This window comes from Staurois parvus, unplaced genomic scaffold (assembly GCF_062004578.1).
Source record: "Staurois parvus isolate SC_StPar_1 unplaced genomic scaffold, SC_StPar_1.0 ptg000597l, whole genome shotgun sequence".
NCBI lineage: Eukaryota > Metazoa > Chordata > Amphibia > Anura > Ranidae > Staurois > Staurois parvus.
This window is the reverse complement of record NW_028318393.1, coordinates 962286-987469: the sequence shown is the minus strand read 5'-3', so window position 1 is coordinate 987469 and position 25184 is coordinate 962286. Positions and strand designations below refer to the sequence as shown.

General features: G+C 42.5%; 1 pseudogene; it reads right to left on the bottom strand.

The window, feature by feature from the left end:
* Positions 1-19764: 19764 nt before the first annotated feature.
* LOC149449880 (U2 spliceosomal RNA) lies at positions 19765-19912 on the bottom strand (annotated as a pseudogene).
* Between the last annotated feature and the right edge of the window lie 5272 nt (positions 19913-25184).

The window sequence follows — 25184 nt, the reverse complement described above, 5'->3', positions numbered from 1 at the left end:
CCATCCATCCTTGTCTCCATGTTTTATTTTGCTGAGAATTCATTTTGAAAAACACCCCTGGTATTTCTGGCAGTGACCATCTTGAGTAAGGGCAGATGATTCATGTAGCATTTACTTCCTGGAATCCATCTGCCCTTAGCTCAGGCATTGGCTGAGCCGAGAACCCCCCCTCCTAAAGACTCCTGGGATGTATGACATCATTGGCCTGGGCATGGAAACCAAAAGTAAATGAAGAAATGTAAAAAAAAGGCACCCTTCTGGCAGCTTCATGTATTTTGCCAACTACAGTTCCCAGTCTGCATTGAGGCTATCAGTGATGATGTTATAGAAGGGATCTTCTTTTTCCGTGTACTTCCTGAATGCTCACATCCTGCTCATTAAGACCTTGCCTCTGCTGAAAGAGATTTGGAGATTTTATTGGACTGGCAGAGAGCTTTTCTAAAACTGGGGTTAAAGATTTCACTCCTCAATGCCTTGACTCATAGCATTCCCTTATGTACAGTTGTGGTTTTATCACACAGCAATCTTTTATGGGTGACATGGCTGTGCATATTCAAAGGGCATGAATATATTGGGGGGGGGGGGGTGATTAACATTCATATACAATATGTGCCAGAATTAATTTATAGAAAGTAGGGTGGAAAATTAGTGAGCCATATTATTAAACGACAGAGAGAGAGAAATATGTGCTAAATTCAGTAGCAGTACAGGTGCACCAATTTCTAAGTGTTGTCTCTTGTGTCAAATTACCAAAAGTAATGTGCAATGCTTGTATAGTTTTTTTTTAACAAACATAGACAAAACCTTAAACAAATCTAAAAAGTATGCCATATGCAAACTGGTGTATGGAAATTACAAGTGGGGAGTTTCACTGTATAATGAGCATGCAATGTTTGTAAAAGTGTACTGTTTTGGATCAAGGAGTTATATGGTAAGGTGTTTGTGATTTTCATGTTGAAAAGACTAATGGAAAAAATATTGAAGCTCAATCTGAATTTTCATAATAAAAAAAAGAAAGCTTCAAATGTAACAAGTAAAGTAAAATAGGGTTAAATAGTGCTACTATATACAATTAAGGTACAGTGAAGGAAATAAGTATTTGGTCCCCTGCTGATTTTGAATGTTTGCCCATTCACAAAGAAATTATCAGTCTAAAAATCGAATGGTAAGTGTATTGTAACACTGAGAGACAGAATAGCAACAAAAATTTCAAAAGAAATGCATGTCTAACAAATTATGCACCGAATTGCATGTTCATGAAGGAAATAAGTATTTGTTCCCCTATCATTCAGCAGGATTTCTGGCTACCAGGTGTCTTTCATACAGGCAACAAGCTGAGATGCAGTCTCTTAAAGGGAGTGCTGCTAATCTCGTTTTGTTACCTGTATAAAAGACACCTGTCCACAGGAGCAATCAAACAATCAGATTCCAAAGAGCTGTCGAAGGATGTCAGGGACAAGACTGTAGACCTACACAAGGCTGGACTTGGCTACCAAACTATCGCCAAGCAGCTTGTGAAAAGGTGACAACACTTGGTGCAATCATTCACAAATGGAAAAACACAAAACAACTGTCAGTCTCCCTAGGTCTGGTGCACCATGCAAGATCTCACCTTGTGGCGTGTCAATAATCATGAGAACAGTGAGGAATCATCCCAGAACTACATGTGAGGATCTTGTCAATGATCCCCAGGCAGCTGGGACCACAGTCACCAAGAAAACAATTGGTAACACACTATGCCAACAAGGACTGATATCCTGCAGTGCCTGCAAGGTCCCTCTGCTCAAGAAAGCACATGTCCAGGCCCGTCTGAAGTTTGTCACTGAACATCTGAATGATGCAGAGGAGGACTGGTTGAAAGTGTTGTGGTCAGATGAGACCAAAATCGAGCTCTTTGGCATCAAAGGGACGATGGACGGGGCAATGTACCGTCAAATCTTGGGTGAGAACCTTCTTCCCTCAGCCAGGGCATTGAAAATGGATCGTGGATGGGTGTTCCAGCATGACAATGACCCAAAACACAGGGCCAAGGCAACAAAGAAGTGGCTCAAGAAGAAGCACATTAAGGTCCTGAAGTGGCCTAGCCAGTCTCCAGACCTTAATCCAATGGAAAATCTGTGGAGGGAGCTGAAAGTTTGAGTTGCCAAACGTCAGCCACCAAACCTTAACAACTTGGAGAGGATCTGCCAAGAGGAGTGGGCCAAAATCCCTCCTGAGATGTGTGCAAACCTGGTGGCCAACTACAGGAAACATCTGACCTCTGTGCTTGCCAACAAGGGATTTGCCACCAAGTACTAAGTCATGTTTTGTGAAGGGGATCAAATACTTATTTCCCTCAGGAACATGCAAATCAGTGCATAATTTGTTAGACATGCATCTCTTTTGAATGTTTTGTTGTTATTCTGTCTCTCAGTGTTACAATACACCTACCATTTGATTTTTGGACTGATCATTTCTTTGTGAGTGGACAAGCATTCAAAATCAGCAGGGGATCAAATACTTATTTCCTTCACTGTAAATGTAGGAAAAAAGTGAAAGTGAATACAACAGTCAAGTACACACTAAAATACTATGTACATAACATATTTATATCTCTAGCCTTCATGTGCTCAATATTGTAAACTTGCAACAGTTATGACAAATGTATACAACGTTTAGTACCAACTTCACATTTTTACCACAAATAAGGGTCCATGCACACTGGTTTAAAAAAAATTCTGCTTCTACAGGAGGTTTGCCTTTTGCCTGTAGAAGCAGCTGAATGTTATCCTATGTGTTCATGCACATTTTTTAGAGGAGTTTTCTGACAGAAAAAAATGCTAAACGCTCCTAAATGCCTGTACAAAGCTTTTTTTTTTTCTGGCAAAAGAACTGGCAGGTTTTTAAACCCAGTGTGCATGGACCCTAACACAGAGATTTGAATATCATATTTTCAGTGAAAAGGCTGTTTTCCCAACACCTTTTGGCTCCCAATAACACAGATTATATATACAGTATATTGTTACTATTTTACCCTTTCTATTTCTCATTCTAAATTATGATGCTGCATTTACATTTCCCTATGCACCAAAGTAACAATCTATTTACACTAGGTTTATTATTTGGCACCCTTTTGCATAGATAGTATAATGATTTTTTAAAACTATGGCACTTTTCCAAATTAACCAGCCCTATTGTGACACGATGATCAAGGAAGTTGGTGGAATTTTCCAAGGGTATGTTTTACTACTTGGAAAACATTGTATTTTGAAGAACTATGCCACAACACATGCAATGCCTCATTACATATTGTATTTTTTTAACTAAAAATACAATTTAAACCCCAACTCCGGGTAACTAAAAAAATCTCTTTTAGTGGGGGCTGTGCATGTACTGCAAAGGTTAATTGCTCATTTCATTAATTGGTCTTGGGGAACAATAAAAGAAGATTCGCTTACCTGATTCTCCCCTCCTCACTGCTGCTGGACCAGTCCCTGCAGTGTCTTCTGCCCCATGCTCCACTGGTCTTGGATCCTGACCATAGCCCTTCATTAGACTTGCTGATGCTGGAGGACAGTTCACTGCCAGAATGTAAGGAAACACCATCTGCCAGGGGAGATGAAAGAGGTAAGTAAAGTTTTCTCTCTCCTAGACTGCACTGTACCAGTATTCAGAGCTCAAATGATATAACACCTCCAGCGCATAAGTGTGGTGGACTAGGGTCAATTCACACATGCCTCTTTTTACAAGGACATCAAAGTGAGTGCTAGGCCTTGCTGCCCTCTAATGACTTGATCCGATACCAACTGCAAGAAAAGAAATGACAGAGGGGGCACCAGCCTAGTGCATTATGCCAGAGGTACTTTATTTTACAAAGGTAAAAAACATACTAGACAACCAAATACTATTACTACTACTATTATTACAGTTATTGGTTGTGTTTAGTCTTGGTCACATGAACCGGGTGCAGTTGCCCGCCCCCTGTGAGGTGGGAGGACCCTACGTCGTTCATGGCATGATTTGTAGGATATTTAAGTGTGAGGGTTAGGACCTACACATTTGGCTCTGATGAAGAGGGGTTACCCTTGAAACACAAAAGCCATTTCTAAATCCTGGATGGCACAAGTGACAGAGTGCAGACACTGGAGACTTGAACTTTGAAGCATTGGTATCAGATGAGCAGGGGTACAGCTGATAGAACACTATGGATATTGCAAGCTCAGTCAATGCAGAGTCAAGGCAAAAGTTGGGTCCAGCAACAGCTGAGCAAAAAGGCACTAATGGTAGGCAGGATCAGAGTCAGTAAGCAGAAGTTAATAATGTGCAGATGATGGTAATCCAGAAGCAGGTCAGGTGGAAGCTGGGTAAATAAGAGGGTCAAGGTAAGTATCAAGAACACAAGAGCAAAACTGAAGACTATTCAGCAAGGATCTTGTGCAGAGGGCAGGTTTAAATATCCCACTTAGCTCAGGCATTAGTCTGATGGCTGCCACGATGTTCCTGACATAGACAAAACAAGCAAATAAGCTTTACAGTGAGGGCACAGCCCCACTGCAAAGGGATCATTTTACATGTTCCCAGAGTTGGTCTTTAATGGAGATCTTTAGTCTTAGCATACACGTTCATTTTTTAACATCCACAATGTAATAATACAAAAAATAGTCATTTTTTCTAGCTTGAAAAATCTCCTTTCATATTGTGAGCACTGCCTTTCATCTCTTTCCACAACTTCCTGGATTCCCTGCATGCTTTGCAAATTCTCCTCTTCTTAGTCCTTTGGTTTACTTTATTGACTCCGCCTACTGTAACTCGTCCTCTTGGCACCCCTATAGTTCAAGAAGGTAGGCTCTGTGAAATGTGTGCTACAAGAAGTGCATATTCACAGGGCATCGTGGATATGTCACTGCATTCAAAGAAGTAAATTCACTGAAGTCTTCAAAAAGTAAAGTTTCAAACTTCAAGACTCTTTACATAGTTAGAAGTAGGCTAGAAGTAATGAAAATTAATTGTGGAAATAAATATACGATTTTACATTTTGACAAAAGATACACCTTAAATTAAACTTGTCTAAAAGATGGTGATAAATTAGATAACAGCACATTCACTTATAATGCTTCATCCTAAACACCACTTTTCAGAGTAGAGAAGCATCTCCACAGCTAGAAACTTTTTCTATGCATCAGGAATTATATTGATATAATGAAAACACGCAGACACACTTATCAGAGTAACACTATAATAAGAGTAAAATGATTGTGACCAATTGTTAAGGATTTAGTAATTGGCCTACATTTATCTTCTTCAACTGTATTACCACGGGCCAGCATAATCATCAGTCAAAGCCGCTAAAGCAGTTTAATGTATAAGTCATATTTGCTTGCATATTCACTGTATTATGAATTTGATGAAGTTTGGGATATTTGAAGTCTCACTGGCAAATCTATTATATCTATTATATTCACCGGAATAAGCCAGCAAATGTTTTGTAACTATGCCTCTACATTGAAAATAACGCTGAATAGAATATGTTTGAAAACCAGCATTGGGCCGCCAGGGCCAGCAAGGCCTTCTCTGCTGTCCTAAACACTGCCTAAACTATCAGAATCAATAACTTGCATTTTAATATAATTTTTTCCATGAATATGTTATTTTCAGTAGTCTATTCTTTTCCTTTCATAGCTTTTCTTTTGGTTTCGCTGCTGCTAGTAGCGTATCAGTGGCAGAACTACCAGGTGGGCAAAAATCACCTTGTGACCGGGCCCTGGCGTTCCGCCACCATTGGGGGGGACCAAGACAGAGTAAAGGGCTCCAGGATCAGTGGAGGCTCCCCGGTGATCGCTGAGAACAGGATCTGCAGCACATTCAGCCTTAGCAGAGCCACCATGCTGTCCCTGATCTGCCCCATGCACGTCCTCAGACATCATGCAGCTCCTTTCCCTGCTCCTCCTCCCCCAGACAAAAGCTCAGAGCTCTCCATGGTGAGCGGACTCTGTGCACTATGCCAGCTCTGCAGGGCCCATCACTGATGCCAGCTGCAGCATCCGGAGCCCGGTGGGTGTCTGTATATGAGGGGGGGCTGGTGTGTGTGTGGGGCCACTGAGATATGGAAAGGGGGGGCAAGATAAGCTCTCTGTTCAAACTCCTCTCATTCCTCTGACAGCTGCTCTCTGGAGTTTCTACCAAGCCTACTGCCCCCCCCTCCCCCCCCAACACCTGGGTGCGCCTTCCAGTGCTGCCTATATTATTGCCAATTCATCTTCCCCACCCATTCCTATCCATCCTCCTCATCCCTCTGCCACCCCTGCCCATGCCGTCCCTCTAACTGGCACCCAGGTTCAGACACCCTTACCCCCATTCCTGCTCCTCATCCCATCCTGTGTCATCACTTTGGAACTTCAGTGGCTGTATTGGGGTCACAGAGAACAAAGCACCTTGCTGAGCAGTGGGCTGAGATGCTGGAGGGTCTGTATTCCTCCGATGGGTTCATTTCTGCAATGGTTTCACTGTAAACATGCTGACATGTAAGGATTTGCATTGAGAAATCACATGCTGGCTGTCATTATAGGCTTTGGTGTTCCTGAATTTTTGTGCATTGGTGATGAAGATGTAAAGTTGAGCTGTGTTGATGTGACCAGCAATGCCTACATAGCAGCTTTTTGTCATGGAATGTAGTAAGGAGTGAAACATGTTTGTGTTGTGACATGGGATCCAGATCTCAGGATTGGCTTTGATTTCCTTTATCATTCTGAGAGTGTCAAGTTTTTCTGTCTACCTGCGGGAAACCATTTGTGGAGATGAGCCCTGTGCGTGCAATTGGTAGAGGTGAGCTCTGTGCGTGTGATTGGTAAAGGTGAACCCTGTGTGTGCGATCAGTGGAGATAAGCCCTTTGTGTGCAATCGATGGAGGTGAGCCCTGTCTGTGCGATCAGTGGAGGTAGCCCTGTGTGTACGATCAATGGAGGTGAGCTCTGTGTGTGCAGTTGGTGAAGGTGAGCCATGTGATCAGTGGAGCTGAGCCCTGTGTGTGCGATCAGCGGAGGTGAGCCCTGTGTGTGTGATCGGTGGAGGTAGCTCTGTGTGTGAAATTGATGGAGGTGAGCTCTGTATGTGCGATCAGTGGAGGTGAGCCCTGTGTGTGCGATCCGTGGAGGTGAGCCCTGTGTGTGCGATCCGTGGAGGTGAACCCTGTGTGTGCGATCAGTGGAGGTGAGCCCTGTGTGTGCGATCCGTGGAGGTGAGCCCTGTGTGTGCGATCAGTGGAGGTGAGCCCTGTGTGTGCGATCAGAGGAGGTGAGCCCTGTGTGTGCGATCAGAGGAGGTGAGCCCTGTGTGTGTGATCGGTGGAGGTAGCCCTGTGTGTGAAATTGATGGAGGTAGCCCTGTGTGTGAAATTGATGGAGGTGAGCTCTGTATGTGTGATCAGTGGAGCTGAGCTCTATGTGTGCGATCAGTGGAGGTGAGCCCTGTGTGTGCGATCCGTGGAGGTGAGCCCTGTGTGTGCGATCAGTGGAGGTGAGCCCTGTGTGTGCGATCCGTGGAGGCGAGCCCTGTGTGTGCGATCTGTGGAGGTGAGCCCTGTGTGTGCGATCCGTGGAGGCGAGCCCTGTGTGTGCGATCTGTGGAGGCGAGCCCTGTGTGTGCGATCGGTGGAGGTGAGCCCTGTGTGTGCAATCGGTGGAGGTGAGCCCTGTGTGTGCGATCGGTGGAGGTGAGCTTTGTGTGTGTGATCAGTGGAGGTGAGCTCTGTGTGTGCGATCAGTGGAGGTGAGCCCTGTGTGAGTCTGCAGTCATTGGAGGTGAGACGGTGGTGGAACTACCAGGGTTGCAAAGGTCGTGCTTGCAACTGTGTCCTGGTGTTCCACCACCATGGGCGGGCCCTATGACAGCAGGAAAGTGTCCTGCTGCAGGGTCCTAATACAGGGCCATGGGATCAATGAGAAGTGCCCTGAGCCCGGAGGAAAGGGCCCCGAGACCAAAGGAAATAGCCCTGGAACCTTCATGGTTTCTTGCACTGAGGCCCTGTAGGTTCTAGTTCTGTCTCTGTAGGTTATGTTAATGTTAGAGCTTTTATACAATCATATTTCAACTATGACAGCCATCATGTGTTGCCAGGGTCCAAGAAATATGTCTTGAGGCCTTCAGAATCAACAGCGCAGGCACTTGTAGCTTACAATAAATCTTAATGAAACTGTGGCTTTAACCAATCAGATTTTTAGTTGGTGACACTGGGGCCATCTAGCAGGCATACGTTTGCATCGCCATTTTCACATCCTTTGATTGGATGGTTGGTCAGAGAGCGGAGAGCAGGGACTTTTTTCCATTTTCAGGCACAGGCAGATATTCCCACACTGCATGTCGCTCTGCAACAGTGCATCTGCACAAATTATAGTGCCAGCGCTGCACTTACTGAGTTAGAGGATGTCTCCTCAGACCACAGGACATGGTTCCAGTAATTCATGCCCTTAGTATGCTTGTCTTCAGCAAACTGTTTGCGGGCTTTCTTGTGCATCATCTTTAGAAGAGGCTTCCTTCTGGGACAACAGCCATGCAGACCAACTTGATGCAGTGTGCGGTGTATGGTCTGAGTACTGACAGGCTGACCCCCCACCCCTTCAACCTCTGCAGCAATGCTGGCAGCACTCATACATCTATTTCCCAAAGACAACCTCTGGATATGACGCTGAGCACGTGCACTCAACTTCTTTGGTCAACCATGGCAAGGCCTGTTCTGAATTGAACCTGTCCTGTTAAACCGCTGTATGGTCTTGGCCACCGTGCTGCAGCTCAGTTTCAGGGTCTTAGCAATTTTCTTATAGCCTAGGCCATCTTCATGTAGAGCAACAATTCTTTTTTTCAGATCCTCAGAGAGTTCTTTGCCATGAGGTGCCATGTTGAACTTCCAGTGACCAGTATGAGAGAGTGAGAGTGATAACACCACATTTAACACACCTGCTCCCCATTCACACCTGAGACCTTGTACACTGACAAGTCGCATGACACGGGGAAGGGAAAATGGCTAATTGGGCCCAATTTTCACTTAGGGGTGTACTCACTTTTGTTGCCAGCGGTTTATACATTAATGACTGTGTGTTGAGTTATTTAGAGGGCACAGCAAATTTACACTGTTATACAAGCTGTACACTCATTACTTTACATTGTAACAAAGTGTCATTTCTTCAGTGTTGTCACATGAAAAGATATAATGAAATATTTACAAAAATGTGAGGGGTGGACTCACTTCTGGGAGATACTGTATATATGTATATGTATGTATATAAATGCACTATATACTGTATGTGTATACTGTATATGTAGTCTGTGTGTATATATACTGTATCTGTGTGTATATATGTATACTGTATATGCAGTGTGTGTCTGTGTTTGTGTGTGTGTATATATACTGTATGTGTGTGTTTGTATACTGTATGATCCATATGTGCCCAATGCCAATCAACAGACGTGGATCTACAGATCCACTTCTGTTAAACAGACATGTTAGAAAAAAGCCACTCGGTTAGTTGCCAACTGTCCATACATGTCCATAGACAGGAGAAATATGCCCATAAAAACCACTTGGTGCCATTCTGATCTGGCCAAACGGTGAACTGCTGAACTTGGCCATGGATCTGGCAGCAGGGTAGGTCTGGGTGCTCACCTGTGCGATGATATCATGGCACCTATCAAACATAGCTTTTATTTACATGCCCTACTGCCTGATCCGAGGCTGAGCACGGCAGTTCACCATTCAGCTGGCTCCACAATTGCACACATGCAGTTCAGAGCCAGTGACAAGTGGATTGTTTTTAAAAACCTTTTACCGCCAACCACCTGCTACACCAAGGACCAAGGTGAAAAGATGTGTGTAAGAGGACACTGATGTAAGGTGGCACTCTGGGGGCTCCGCTGCAAGGTGGTACTCTGGGGGGCTCTGCTGCAAGGTGGCACTCTGCTGTAAGATGGGACTTTGATGTAAGGGGAGACTCTGGGGGCTCTGCTGTAAGGTGGCACTCTGAGTGCTGTGCTGCAAAGTGGCATTCTGGGAACTCTGATGTAAGCGGAACTCTGCAGACTGTGATGTATATAGGGAGAATTCTGAGGACTTTGATGTAAGGGAGGACTCTGATGTGAGCATGGTACTCATCCTGACTGCTGCACTCTATATGTTGTTACTTACTCCTGAACTCTGCACTCTATACATTATACTGTACATAGACCTGATGAAGTTCTTCTGTAAGGTAGGCTGAATAAGAAAGAAAAGTCCTTTTTTGTGCATAAAAAACATAGAATGGAAATGTTTATAATAAAACAAATGATCCTTTGACTGTGGTTTATTGTGTTTGTTTGTCTGTGAGACTGTCACTATTATTTTGTGCATAAAAGGCCTGTGGTATATGTGTGCAGTGTACACAGCAGACAGAATCTGTTTAGTCCTCCTTTAAGACCCTTTCACTGACCATGCCCTTTGTTTGCCATGGTGCTCTATGCGCGTCGCAGGCACTATCTCCTTGGTAGGGGCCCGAGAGCATCACTTTTCCCAGGGGCCCATGATGCTGTTAAGGTGGAAATTCCCATGAGAGGCTCCTGGTCCCTGTATTGGGTCGCCAGCTTTAAGTCTCCTGCCACTCTTCATGTCACCAAGCTTGCTGCCCCTCCGTGCAGGCCTGCCGCATTAATGTTGCTTCATAAAGATAGCTGCTGCATGGCTACCATCTTTAAAACTGAGGGGCCCATGATCTCCTATTGCTGGGGACCCAATGAGTTTTCAGTCCACCACTGGTATAGCCATAACAAAATCAGCACCCAACAGCCTTGTGACCCTGTAATAATTCAGGTAGGGCATTACTAATGGCCTAGGTGTGAAATACATGGCCTGCCACTATTTAAAATGCATTCCTCACCCTGTTAGCAGTGTCATTATATGTTGCATCACTGGATTATAACTCTATGACTAATTTGCCTACCTAAATTATGTTTACATTTTAAGGAAACAAAATGCTTCTATTTAGTATTCTGTTTTAATATAAATTCCTGCTGTACTGTAAGGAGCACCTTAGGAGAACATCAGCTATCCAGTATTCTTTTGCTCTGAGACCTACCATTTTGTTGAATTCCTTCCACCTCCTTGCAGTAGCAATGCCATGTTATTACCCACTTCACGACTGCCCTATAGCAGATATACTGCTACAGGGCGGCACGGGTGCTCAAAATCACATGTATATATACGTGATTTTGCCTTTCATGACTGCGGCTGTCAATCACTGGGTCCCGGTCTGTGATTACTCGCCGGCTAACAGTGATCGCCAAGCATCTCCGACAGGGAGGAGAACTGTTTTTAAACAAAACAGTTCTCCTCCCTGTCAGCTTGTGCTCTCTGCTTGGATGGCTGTGCACAGCACAGCCATGCAAAGCAGTGTGCTTACAGTGAAGCACACACACACAACACATAGTGAAACAGCACACAATTAACCCTTTGATCGTCCCTTATGTTAACCCCTTCCTGGCCAGTGCCATTAGTACAGTGTCAGTGCTTTTTTAGCACTGATCACTGTATTGGTGTCACTGGGGATGTCAGTGACACCAAGCCAGTTCCCCCCAGTGTCAGAATGCCCACCGCAGTCCTGCAATAAGTCGCTGATCGCTGCCATTACTAGTAAAAATTTTAAAAAAAATTCCAGTATCTGTACCGCTATTTCTAAAAGCTATAACCTTCACGTAAACCAATTAATTTACATGTATTGGGATTGTTTTTCTAGCAAAGACATGTAGCAGAATACATTTTGACCTAAATCTATGACAAATTTAGATTTTTTTTAATTTTTTTACTGGACATGTTTAATAGCAAAAAGTCATAAATACTGTTTTTTTGTTTTCAAAATTGTCAGTCTTTTTTTTTTGTAAAAATAAAAAAACGCACAGGTGATCAAATACCACCAAAAGAAAGCTCAATTCGTGAGAAAAAAAGGACGTAAATTTCATTTAGGTGCAGCAATGCATGACCATGCAATTTTCAGTTAAAGTAAAGCAGCGCAGTAATGCAAAAAATGGCCTGGTCAGGAAGGGGGGTAAATCCTCAGGAGGGCAAGTGTTTAAATACCTGTTTTTGCATCATTTTGTAATACCCAAAAGTGCTACTGTGCATGCACAGTACTTGCGTATCCCACCCACAGCAGCCCCACCTACAGCAGCTAAAATCTCCCACCCCACATGCCCAATTGCAGCCATGTCCTGGCTTCATTTTCATCCAGTATTGCTATCCAAACCTTCAAATGTATGTGCTCGATGGCAGTGCAATTTTCATGAAGTCTAAATTCAACATCTATTCTTTACTTGCTTTTAAACTTTTTATGTGAAACACTTTACTGCTTTTTATCTGTAACCTCTTATGCTAATGAACCTTCTATGTTATTTTATTTGTACAAAGAATATCTGTATCAGGCTGAACCTGGGGAAGGGGGGGCTAAAAATCATTTGAACTTCCTGTATTCCTCTTTTACAGTAACTATAGGATATATATGTATTAGTGTTTGATGTGGTACTGGAACTCTACTATACCAGTAGAAAGAGGGACTTGCAGGCATGGAGATTTAAAACCCTCTTATATCTGTAACCTCTCTGTATAATCTGTGTGTAGCCCTGATATAGTCCCACCATTCCGACCACCACTTCAAGCTAAAAGTTATTATCACCCTCACTACCACTAGATCTCTCCCCACTGTGTGTTGTTCTTTGCACTTCTGTGCTTTTCCTGGATTATGTGGTTTGGATTTCACTCCCATAATCCTTTGCAGATTAGTCTGGATAACCCTGTTTGGCTAACATACATCTTGTTAGTAAGGAAAGCTATTTAATCCAAATCAGTGAGAAGTAGGGAGATACAGAGCATATCAAGATCCTCCTGGACTCTGTGGTTTGGATTTCACTCCCGTAATCCTTTGCAGATTAGTCTGGATAAGCACTGGCTAACAGACATCTTGTTAGTAGGGAAAGCTGCTTAAACCAAATCTGTGAGAAGTAGGGAGATACAGAGGTTATCAAAGGCCTCCCATTATTATAATATACAGACTGGCACAAAAACTCCTGGTAGATATTTTTATGTTCTCCTCTTTGTAGCTATTAAACATTTGTATTATTTTGTGGGTTACTGTTAGTAAGCAATCTGACAATAATCTACTCCTAGTGGTTAGTATTTAAAATTCCTACATGTTCTTTGAAATGAAATGCCCTTCTTTTAAGCTACAAAATGCACTAAAAGAATATAAATATATATATTAATGACTTAGTAAAGGTAATCTATTGCAGTTTTATATATTTTTTGTTTATGCCAGGACTAAAAAAATAGAACTGCCAATTACATTTTTGTTAGTCAGGTAAGTATGAAATATTGCCTGTGAACATTATGTATTTTTGAACATAATTCCAATTAAGGAACTGAGGACATGTGAGCAAATTTAGTTAAGAAGTATGAAAATATTTAGGTGGGGAGGTTTTGAATGGAGAAGGGAAAAAAAAGTATGTTGAGATCTTGTTATATAATGAGACTGAATTTTAAAAAAAATACATATTTTTTTTTTAAGCTCACTAATGTCTGCATTCTTTAAAGCAATGCTGTAAGGAAAATCAAAATACCCGAAAACATCTATGTGCAATAAAGAGAGTATATACTTACAGTACCTTGTGCTGCCTGTGTTGCTGAATGCTGGTCAATTTAAAAGAAACATTCCTCTGCTGAGAAACTGTCATTCCTTGCTACCCCTCTGCGCTCAGTGGTTCCTCCCACCAACATCCATGGCACTATCATCAGAACAGTGGTTTAATGATTAGCACTTCTGCCCTGCAGCATTGAAGTCCTCAGTTTGATTCCCAGTCAAGCAATATATTCATGGAGTTTTCATATTCTCCCTCCTCATGTTCTTTCTCTATGTATTCTGGATTCCTCCCTAACTCCAAAGACATCATAGTAGGTTAACTGTCTCTTTTCCAAATTGGCCATAGTATGTGTGTATGTGTGTGCATGTGAGATAAGGACCTTCGATTGTAAGTTTCATGAGGACAGGGACTGATGTGAATGTACAGTATGCAAAGAGCTATATTATTACTATTATACAGGATTTATGTAGTACCAACAGCGCTTTACAATATAATGGGAGGCAGTACAATTACGATACAGTTCAGTACAGAAGGAATAGGAGGGCCCTGCTCATGGAGCTTACATTTTAAAGGAAGGGGATGGTGGTACAAAAGGTGATAGCTGCAGAGGATGATCTGATGGAGCTGGCTCAAGTACAGTTCTTGGGCGGAGGTGGGGTAGGCTTCTCTGAATAAGTGAGTTTTCAAAGATCGCCTAAAGGCAGGCAGGGTGGAGGCTGACCAGACATACTGGGGTAGGGAGTTTCAGAGGATGGGAGAGACTCTGGAGAAGTCCTGGAAGTTAGCATGGGAGAAGGCGATGAGCAAGATGTCTTGAGAGGAGCGGAGCAAATGATTTGGACGATATCTGCAGATGAGGTTGGTGACATAGCTAGGGGCAGTGTTGTGGATGGCTTTGTATGTTGTGGTTAGTATTTTGAATGTTATACGTTGGGTTAGGGGAAGCCAGTGAAGGGATTGGCAGAGAAGGGCAGCAGTCGCTGATTGGTTAGTAAGGTGTATTAGTCTAGCAGCAGCATTCATAATAGACTGAAGGGGGGATAGCCTGTGTAACGGTAGACCAGTGAGGAGGGAGTTGCATGTGTCCTGTAGTTACTGGGAGCCCTCTGCTGCAATGTTACTCTTGAAGCGTACTTCTGAGACACTGCACAAGTCAGGGAGATTCTGTAGACAGGAAAAGGATAGTGGTTTCTTGCTGCACATGGACAAAGGCTCCCATGCCAAATTAATCATCAACTTCAATCTTTGATGCCAAGCATCCTAAAAAGGCCAAGTTAGGGGGAGAATCTTTGGAAAAACAAAGATCTTCATATTCCTTGTCTAGGGTATGCAGAAGCTTTGCAATTGTGTCACAGAAACAAAAAACACATATTAGTCGCCTGGAGAATGATATATTTTGAGCCCAGCCATGACTCCTTCAGACCAGATCACACATCAAATCTTTGGAAAGGGAAATAGGAAAACTTGCTCTCCATAGCATCTTGGGGAATTCTGGGTCAAATATAGATATGGTGTTCCTGTGAGATTTTGGTGGCCATTTTTATTTAAAAAGCACTATCTACATGATAAAGGGACCCCTGATAAGGAGTATATTTAGGGAAGGTGCCCAGTTCTGATTAGGAAAGCACAAGTGCTGGAGATGGCTGCACTTACTCTGGAGGGTATTCTGCTGAGTGGAGAAATCGAGTAACTTGTCTGATGCACGCCTGCTCAGCATCAGTCACCATGGGAACATCTACAAGATTGCTGCGGTCTCTCATACTGAGAAACCTGTTATTCATTTTTAGATGTGTTCTTGATACTAGAAGAGACATTCACAACCCAGTGTTTAGAAGAGCTGAGAGTACTGAAACCTCGGAGCTAAAGGAAATCATATTTAGGCCTAGCTTGTTTTGCGCAACAGTAAATTTTTTCTGATATGCTTCTCTTGTTTTTGCCAGACTGTCCTGGAAGATTGGTAAAGTGGTAAAGTGTTTTAAGAAGGGTTCCCACTGTTTTCTAGAATAATTATTGCCTGATTTTTTTTTTCTTTAAAGATTCCTTTATAAGAGTTCAAAGTTTTCTCAAGCCTCTGTTTTGCTGAAACAACCAAAGCACCTAGAGGTACCATGCAAATTAGAACTTTGTACCACCACTGATGTGATTTGCGGTGCATGTGGAATAGTGCACACTGCCACACACACAAAGCACTGTACTGCTGTGGCAGAGACTTGAATTAAGTATTACTATGAGATATTTCCAATAAAGTTAATACAAAGAAAAACAAGGAGTGTGATGCACATTGCACCACACCACCCCCCTATATGTAGCCTATCTACATACAGTCAGGTCCATAAATATTGGGACATCGACGCAATTCTAACATTTTTGGCTCTATACACCACCATAATGGATTTGAAATGAAATGAACAAGATGTGCTTTAACTGCAGACTGTCAACTCTAATTTGAGGGTTTTTACATCCAAATCAGGTGAACGGTGTAGGAATTACAACAGTTTGCATATGTGCCTCCCACTTGTTAAGGGACCAAAAGTAATGGGACAGAATAATAATCATAAATCAAACTTTCACTTTTTAATACTTGGTTGCAAATCCTTTGCAGTTAATTACAGCTTGAAGTCTGGAACGCATAGACATCACCAGACGCTGCGTTTCATCCCTGGTGATGCTCTGCCAGGCCTCTACTGCAACTGTCTTCAGTTCCTCCTTGTTCTTGGGGTATTTTCCCTTCAGTTTTGTCTTCAGCAAGTGAAATGCATGCTCAATCGGATTCAGGTCAGGTGATTGACTTGGCCATTGCATAACATTCCACTTCTTTCCCTACAAAAATCTTTGGTTGCTCTTGCAGTATGCTTTGGGTCATTGTCCATCTGCACTGTGAAGCGGCGTCCAATGAGTTCTGAAGCATTTGGCTGAATATGAGCAGATAATATTGCCCGAAACACTTCAGAATTCATCCTGCTGCTTTTGTCAGCAGTCACAGCATCAATAAATACAAGAGAACCAGTTCCATTGGCAGCTATACATGCCCACGCCATGACACTACCACCACCATGCTTCACTGATGAGGTGGTATGCTTAGGATCATGAGCAGTTCCTTTCCTTCTCCATACTCTTCTCTTCCCATCACTCTTGTACAAGTTGATCTTGGTCTCATCTGTCCATAGGATGTTGTTCCAGAACTGTGAAGGCTTTTTTAGATGTCGTTTGGCAAACTCTGATCTGGCCTTCCTGTTTTTGAGGTTCACCAATGGTTTACATCTTGTGGTGAACTCTCTGTATTCACTTTGGAGAAGTCTTCTCTTGATTGTTGACTTTGACACACATACACCTACCTCCTGGAGAGTGTTCTTGATCTGGCCAACTGTTGTGAAGGGTGTTTTCTTCACCAGGGAAAGAATTCTTCGGTCATCCACCACAGTTTTCCGTGGTCTTCCGGGTCTTTTGGTGTTGCTGAGCTCACCGGTGCGTTCCTTTTTTTTTCAGAATGTTCCAAACAGTTGTTTTGGCCACGCCTAATGTTTTTGCTATCTCTCTGATGGGTTTGTTTTGTTTTTTCAGCCTAATGATGGCTTGCTTCACTGATAGTGACAGCTCTTTGGATCTCATCTTGAGAGTTGACAGCAACAGATTCCAAATGCAAATAGCACACTTGAAATGAACTCTGGACCTTTTATCTGCTCATTGTAATTGGGATAATGAGGGAATAACACACACCTGGCCATGGAACAGCTGAGAAGCCAATTGTCGCATTACTTTTGGTCCCTTAACAAGTGGGAGGCACATATGCAAACTGTTGTAATTCCTACACCGTTCACCTGATTTGGATGTAAATACCCTCAAATTAAAGCTGACAGTATGCAGTTAAAGCACATCTTGTTCGTTTCATTTTAAATCCATTGTGGTGGCATATAGAGCCAAAAATGTTAGAATTGTGTCGATGTCCCAATATTTATGGACCTGACTGTATTTTAACAGTACTATTGTAAATAAACAACTTTCTATTTTCTACAAAGGTAATCTTTATTTTTCATAACCTGAGGTCACTATTATTACATAGGCAGCCTGGGAATCTCATGTGGGTAAAAGCAGGAAATACTGGAATTACTGACATATGTGAAACCATGGTATCTAGACAGCTACTCAAGTCTACTTCACTCAGTTTAGCTACTGCTCTCTAAATTCCAGTGTAGTAGAGATTTCAGCTGCCATAAGTGTGGTGTTATGTCTGCCACAGTCATACATATGTAATGCATATGCCCCCATTTTGCATTGTGTTATACACAAATTATCACATTTCAGTATGGTATGATGGCATGTTCTTTTGGCCCTAGACCCCAAGATATGCCTTTTTAGACTCCTCACTGCAAGCTCCTTAAATTATATCAAAACCTAAAAAGAAAACTTTATATTGCTGCTTACCAGTTCTTAGTTGAGGTGTCTGGATTTGTTTTAATTTTCAGGGCTTTGTTTTCATCTGGTAATCCTGTGAATAACACACTTCCCCTCAGTGGTTGGCTACATTTACGTCATTTACTCCATCATTGCCATCCATGCCGAAATTTAAACTTGTCTACTTTTGTTCATTACCTGTGCATAGGGGCTGATGTGAATAGTAGTCTACAAATGATTAGATGGTTTGTGCATTCTACTTTGCTCACAGGAACTGAAAAAAATACTGCATTTTTGGAGAGATCAACGGGTATTTTCTACACTTGCTAAAAATATTCTTAGCAAAAAAAAACCAAATACAGCCACCATATTTGCAGTAATGTATTAATAGTTTGATACACAAAAAGTGACTTATGTTGATACAGAGTTTTATATATATATATATATATATATATACACACTGTATATATATATATATATTTATTACCAGCCTTCAGGTTGGATACTATGAGAGTTACTGTATATCTTTTTCACCTGTGTTTGTTTAAAATAGATACACTGCAAAATACGACACTGTACTATGTGCTCAATGTATTCATTTGGCTGTCATGGACAATACTCAGATTAGTATGCAAATACAGTGAGGAAAATAATTATTTGATCCCCTGCAGATTTTGTAAGTTTACCCACTTACAAAGAAATGAAAGGTCTATATTTTTATCATAGGTGTATTGTAAAAGTTAGAGGCAGAATATCAACCAAAAATCCAGAAAAAAACACAATACAAATTTTGTAAATTAAGTTGCAGTTCAGTGCTTAAAATAAGCATTTGATCCCCTGCCAACCAACAATAATTCTGGTTCCCACAGACTGCCTATGTGCTCATGTGGTACACAGATTAGTCCAGTCAATTTAAAAAGATGCTCCTAATTACAAGTCATTATGTGTGTAAAAGACAGAATCTCTTACTTGGGCACCACCATTTTGTTTTTAAAAATGACTCGGAGGTGCAAAAAAACGAAAACCTGTAAGTGTACAAAAAACGTGCAAGTGCAAAAACACAAACACACAAAAGTGCACTTAAGGGTGTGCTTTTTTCCACCCTCCCCCGAAGGGGTAGGACCTCTACCCTGATCCCCTGGGGGACAAAGGGTTTCCAACATGCTCAACCTAGCCAAAAGGCCTGGCGGACCCCTTTCCTTGTGGCTAGCCAAAGCCAACCACCAAGTACTAGGTCAAGGAGCTCTCCCAAAGAGAGACCACCCCAGGAACAGTGGAGGAGGGAAACTAATGGCCATGCATCCTCTCCCTAGACTTCAGTGCAGGCCCGAGGACCCACACTCTCCATCCTAGTGAGAAAAAAATACACACAAAATTGAAGGTGACAAAACAGTGAGGAAAAAATAAATAAATAAATAAGTGGCCGTGCAATTGTGCACTGGCTAGGCCCTGAGGCCCGTAGCAAAATAACTGCCCTGGACTGGAGCCAAAAGGCCAAACCCCAAAAGGCGCATTGTAGAAAAAGTGTTTAGAACAGTGACCCCACCCCCATGTGCTACTAAGAGCACCCCTGAGTCAACCATTCTCAGGGGGTACTGCTCCGCAGACTCTATGCCTCTATGCCTTTGGCCAGACAAGGTAAACCCATTCAAATCAGAAGGAACTGGACCCCTCCAGTTTTCCCAGGGGGAATACTCCCGGGCCCCAACAGCCTGTAGGAGCCTCGGTTTCTCTTCCAGCCAGTACTAAGGTTCAGAGCCCCAATCATACCAGCAGGGGTACTATACAGCCAGCCATCCTCACCAAAAAGTAAGAATGACGGTGGAGCACCACTACTGGACACTGATAAGAACAGATACTACACTTGATCTTGGCCAAAAGGCTGAAAAGTGACTTGGGCACCACCATGGGCAAGACCAAAGAGCTGTCAAAGGACATTAGGGACAAGATTGTAAACCTGCACAAGACTGGAATGGACTACAAGACCATCATCAAAAAGCTTGGTGAGAAGGAGACAACTGTTGAAGCGATTATTCACAAATGGAAGAAATACAAAATAACCATCAATCTTCCTCGGTCTGGAGCTCCATGCAAGATTTCGCCTCATGGGGTAAGAATGATCATGAGAAAAGTGAGGGATCAGCTCAGAACTATACGGAAAGAGCTTGTGAATGATCTCAAGGCAGTTGGGACCACAGTCACCAAACAAACCATTGGTAACACAATAAGCCACCATGGATTGAAATCCTGCAGCTCCCGCATGGTCCCCCTCCTCAAGAAGGCACATGTATAGGCCCGTCTGAAGTTTGCAAATGAACATCTAAATGATTCAGAGAAGGACTGGGAGAAAGTGCTGTGGTCAGATGAGACCAAAATTTAGCTCTTTGGCATTAACTCGACTCACCGTGTTTGGAGGAAGAAAAATGCTGACTATAACCCCAAAAACACCATCCCTACAGTCAAGAGGTGGAAACATTATGCTTTGGGGCTGTTTCTCTTCTAAAGGTGCAGGCTGACATTGCTGCATTGAGGGGCCAATGGGCCATGTATTGTAAAATCTTGGATGAGAACCTTCTTTCCTCAGTCAGAGCATTGAAGATGGATCGTGGATGGGTCTTGCAGCATGACAATGACCCAAAACATACCACCAAGGCAACAAAGGAGTGGCTAAAGAAGAAGCACATTAAGGTCATGGAGTGGCCTAGCCAGTCTCCAGACCTTAATCCTATAAAAAATGTATGGAGGGAGCTAAAAGTTCGAGCTGCTAATGTACAGCCAAGATTATAGAAGATCTGTAAAGAACAGTTGACCAAAATCCCTCCTGAGATGTGTGCACACCTGGTAACCAACTACAAGAAACATCTTACCTCTGTGCTTGCCAATAAAGGTTTCTTCACCAAGTACTAAGTCATATTTTGCTTGGGGATCAAATACTTATTTTACTCATTGAACTGCAACTCAATTTATAACATTTGTATCATGTGTTTTTTCTTGATTTTTGGTTGATATTCTGTCTCTATCATTTAAAATACACCTATAATAAAAATTATAGGCCCTTAACTTCTTTGTAAATGGGCAAACTTACAAAATCTACAGGGGATCAAATAATTATTTTCCCTACTGTAAGCAATACCAGCAGAGAGAAATCCACTAAGGAATCAGAAGCAGTCAAAAGTGCATACTTCTATACTTTTTGGAGAAATGTAATTTTAATCATGTGTGTACTAGTACTCCAAATATTAAATCAAAAGGGGTATGTGAATGCACATCCCTCAAATAAGAACCTCATTCACCAAAAAAACAAAATTTAACAAAATTTGCATTTGTTTGGACAAACTATCGAGTAGCATATAAATAAAAAAAATATATAAATATGAAAACTATAAATGTAAAATAATTAGGTTTTGCAGGCTTACATAGTTAGACAGAAGTCAACAATGGCAACTGCCAACCGGGCAATGACAGTCACAACTGCCTGCAAGGATATAACTGTTTCTGTCAGTTTCCTTAAAATGAGCTTGGTAAACTCATTTTTCCCCTCAGCATGCTGTCCAACAATATGTTTTTTTTTTTTAAAACTAACTTCCTTCAAAATATAAATGCATAAAAAGCTGTTGTAAAAATGCTTTTACTATCTATACACAGATAGAGAAACAACACTTAAATGCAAATGTAAACATAAACATTGGTGTCCATAGATATGGTACTGTATATACAGTCTTGCTGATTCATATCATGAGGTGGAAGCAGATAGAAGTCCGATATGTATGCTGGGAATACAGAGACACGTTTTGAGCATTTTAGGACCTTTATCATTTAAAGTGGTACTTTACTCATAACAACTTGATAACAAATAATGTTGTTTAGCAAGGAGCATATTTTCCACAATAATAATTATGCTACCAAAATTAGTGTGTGCTGTAAATTGCCTCTAGCAGTGTTTCTTTTTCCTCTTGCTGGAGGCTGCCATTTTGCTGAATCCCAGAGCACCTGAGTAGAAGTAAACCTTAAGGCTGTTAGCAGATTGGCTTCTACATTTTCAGCACAGCGCCAAAATAGAGAGAGCAACTGAGCATGTACAGAGCAGAGTGAGATAGTGTATTACTAGATTTTAAAGGAGAAGTATCCACCTAAGTATAAATGGGGGAAAAAAACGAAAGCGTTACTTCTCTTTAAAACAGTATAGGCACTTATTTTTAAAGTTTTACATAGCTATACCTGAAAAAAGGACCTGCTTGACGTGATCTAGCAGGATTTATTTTTCTGAGTAAAGTTCCATTTTAAGGTCCTTCATATGGTGAGTTAATTTTTCAGAAGGTGAATGGAATAGCACTGTAGGAGCATGTAAGTTTTGTGACATTCACAGTTGTGGCGATTGTGGTATATTGTACATCACTTGTGATGGATCAAATAATTTCACTATTTGAAGCATTTTTGGAAATTATCACTTTTTCTATTATAGTGTTCATAGCACAAGGGGACTTTCATTATTTGTGTGTACTAATGTTTATGTTTGAATTTGCATTTAAGAACTGTTTCAATATGTATGTACAGAATGTTTTTGTATACGTTTGATTATTCCCAAGACCTTCAAGCACCTAAGCTTTCTGCCACCCATCCCTGATGCCACAGAATAAACACAGAAACAACCTCTACCATTGTTCTTAAAGAACACCACCAGCAGCTGTTAAGTATAACACCATCATCCATAACTAACTGGAGCTGCACCTTACTTTAAAAAGCTAGTTATAAATTGATTAGACAAGCAGGGGAGAGAGGAAAGCACCTACTAAATGTAGCATAAGGACTGTTTATTAAAAACACAAAATTGGCAACTCACATTGTTAAAATGTCAACAAGATCATCAATAAAGAAGACTGCTTTTCAGTGTGTGATATCGCCTTCCCTCCATGAGCTCTATGTATCTGGATAGATGGTGGAATAATGCCTCAAACGTCTGGCTTTCAGTAACCACACTGGAATGCATGTTGGTAGAGCTGACATCGTGGCAGTGGGGTGTAGTTGGCTATGCATTTTGGGCATCCGCACTCCTTTCTTGAGCCAGTATCTATGTCAGAGAAACTTATTTGTAGGGACATGTGCTGTGATCGTATTGCATTTATGAGATTCAGCCCATTTAATATGTTTTTTGCACTATAATGAGGTTCACTGGTTGTCATGGATGTTACCCCCCCCCCCCCCTCCCAATGAGAGAGCAAGAGAGTACAATAATAGTGTGTACGTATATAAGATTTTTTTTCTCTCCCCCCCCTCTCTCTTTCTCTCTCCGCACCCTCTCTCTCTCTCCCCCTCTCTCTGTTCCCCCCATTCCTCCTAGCAAATAACACCACCAGCAACCCGCCCCCCCAAATCCACATTAAACTAGAAAGAGTGTCGAGGAGGTGAGCTGTGTTATGTTCTCTGGGCTCTCCCTCCTGTCATCCAGCATGAGACAGGATCATTGATAGATCGTATTGGACTGCCTACACACACACTATGATTACTGCCCCCTACCCGGAGATCAGCAGCTCACCTCCTCCTGGCTCTTTCCTCTCCGCTACTTCTCCTCTCCCTGCTCCAGGCTTTCCCATAGTCCCAGCTCGGAGTGTGGGCAAGGGAAGGAGCTCAGCGATCCAGCCAGGTCTGTCTCTCCCTCCAGCAGCAGAAAGCTGGCGGGAGGGAGAGGGGGAGAACCCGACTTTCAGCTGCTGGAGGGAGACACAGGGCATCATTCTGCAACTGCCCTCCAACACCACACAGATCCTCCTGCTGTCTGGGCCTCCAACAGGAGTGCTGATGGTACCCCTCAGATGGTGTTCCTGCATGGCTCAGTATGCCGCTGCTCACCAGGTCCCTTCTTCCAGGGTAGGCTGTGCCACCCCCCCCCCCCAAAAAAATTGCCACCCTAGGCAAACACCTTGTTTACCTCGTGGTGTCACGATCAGGGGTCAGGCTCGAAGACCAGTTGCTACAGCAGTGGAAAGGCTCACATCAAAACCAGCAGGATAGGTACACAGGCATCAAACACTGAACAGCAGTCTTCTTTATGGATGAGCCTGTTGACCTTTTAACAATGTGAGTTACCAATTTTGTGTTTTTAATACAGTAAAACAGTCTATATGCTACATTTAGTAGGTGCTTCCCTCTCTCCCATTTGTTTAATTACAGAGACTGCTTCTGCTCTGGGTACAGCTGCCATGAGTGTTATGGACTATTGCTAGACATGTTTATGGACTCAATTATGGTATAATATACACTATATAGCCAAAAGTATTGGGACGCCTGCCTTTACACGCACATGAACTTTAATGGCATCCCACTCTTAGTCCGTAGGGTTCAATATGGAGTTGGCCCACCCTTTGCAGCTATAACAGCCTCATTTCTTCTGGGAAGGTTGTCTACAAGGTTTAGGAGTGTGTCTATGGGAATGTTTGACCATTCTTCTAGAAGCACATTTGTGTGGTCAGGCATTAATGTTGGACGAGAAGGCCTGGCTCGCAGTCTCCGTTCTAATTTATCCCAAAGGTGTTATATCAGGTTGAGGTCAGGACCATGTGCAGGCCAGTGAAGTTCCTGCACCCCAAACTCGCTCATCTATGTCTTTATGAACCTTGCTTTGTGCACTGGTACACAGTCATGTTGGAACAGGAAGGCGCCATCCCCAAACTGTTCCCACAATGTTGGGAGCATGAAATTGTCCAAAATGTCTTGGTTGCTGACGCCTTAAGAGTTTCCTTCACTGGAACTAAAGGGCCATGCCCAACCAGTGAAAAACAATCCCACACCATAATCCCCCCCACCAAACTTTAGACTTGGCACAATGCAGCCATACAAGTACCGTTCTCTTGGCAACCGCCAAACCCAGACAGGTCTATTGGATTGCCAGACAGAGAAGCGTGATTTGTCACTCCAGAGAACACAGCTCCACTGCTCTAGAGTCCAGTGGCGGCATGCTTTACACCACTGCATCTAACGCTTTTCATTGCACTTGGTTATGTAAGGCTTGGATGCAGCTGCTCAGCCATGGAAACCCATTCCATGAAGCTCTCTATGCACTGTTGTTGTGCTAACCTGAAGGCCACATGAAGTTTGGAGGTCTTTAGCTATTGACTCTGCAGACAGTTTGTGACTTCTGCGCACTGTTCGCTTCAGCATATGCTGACCAT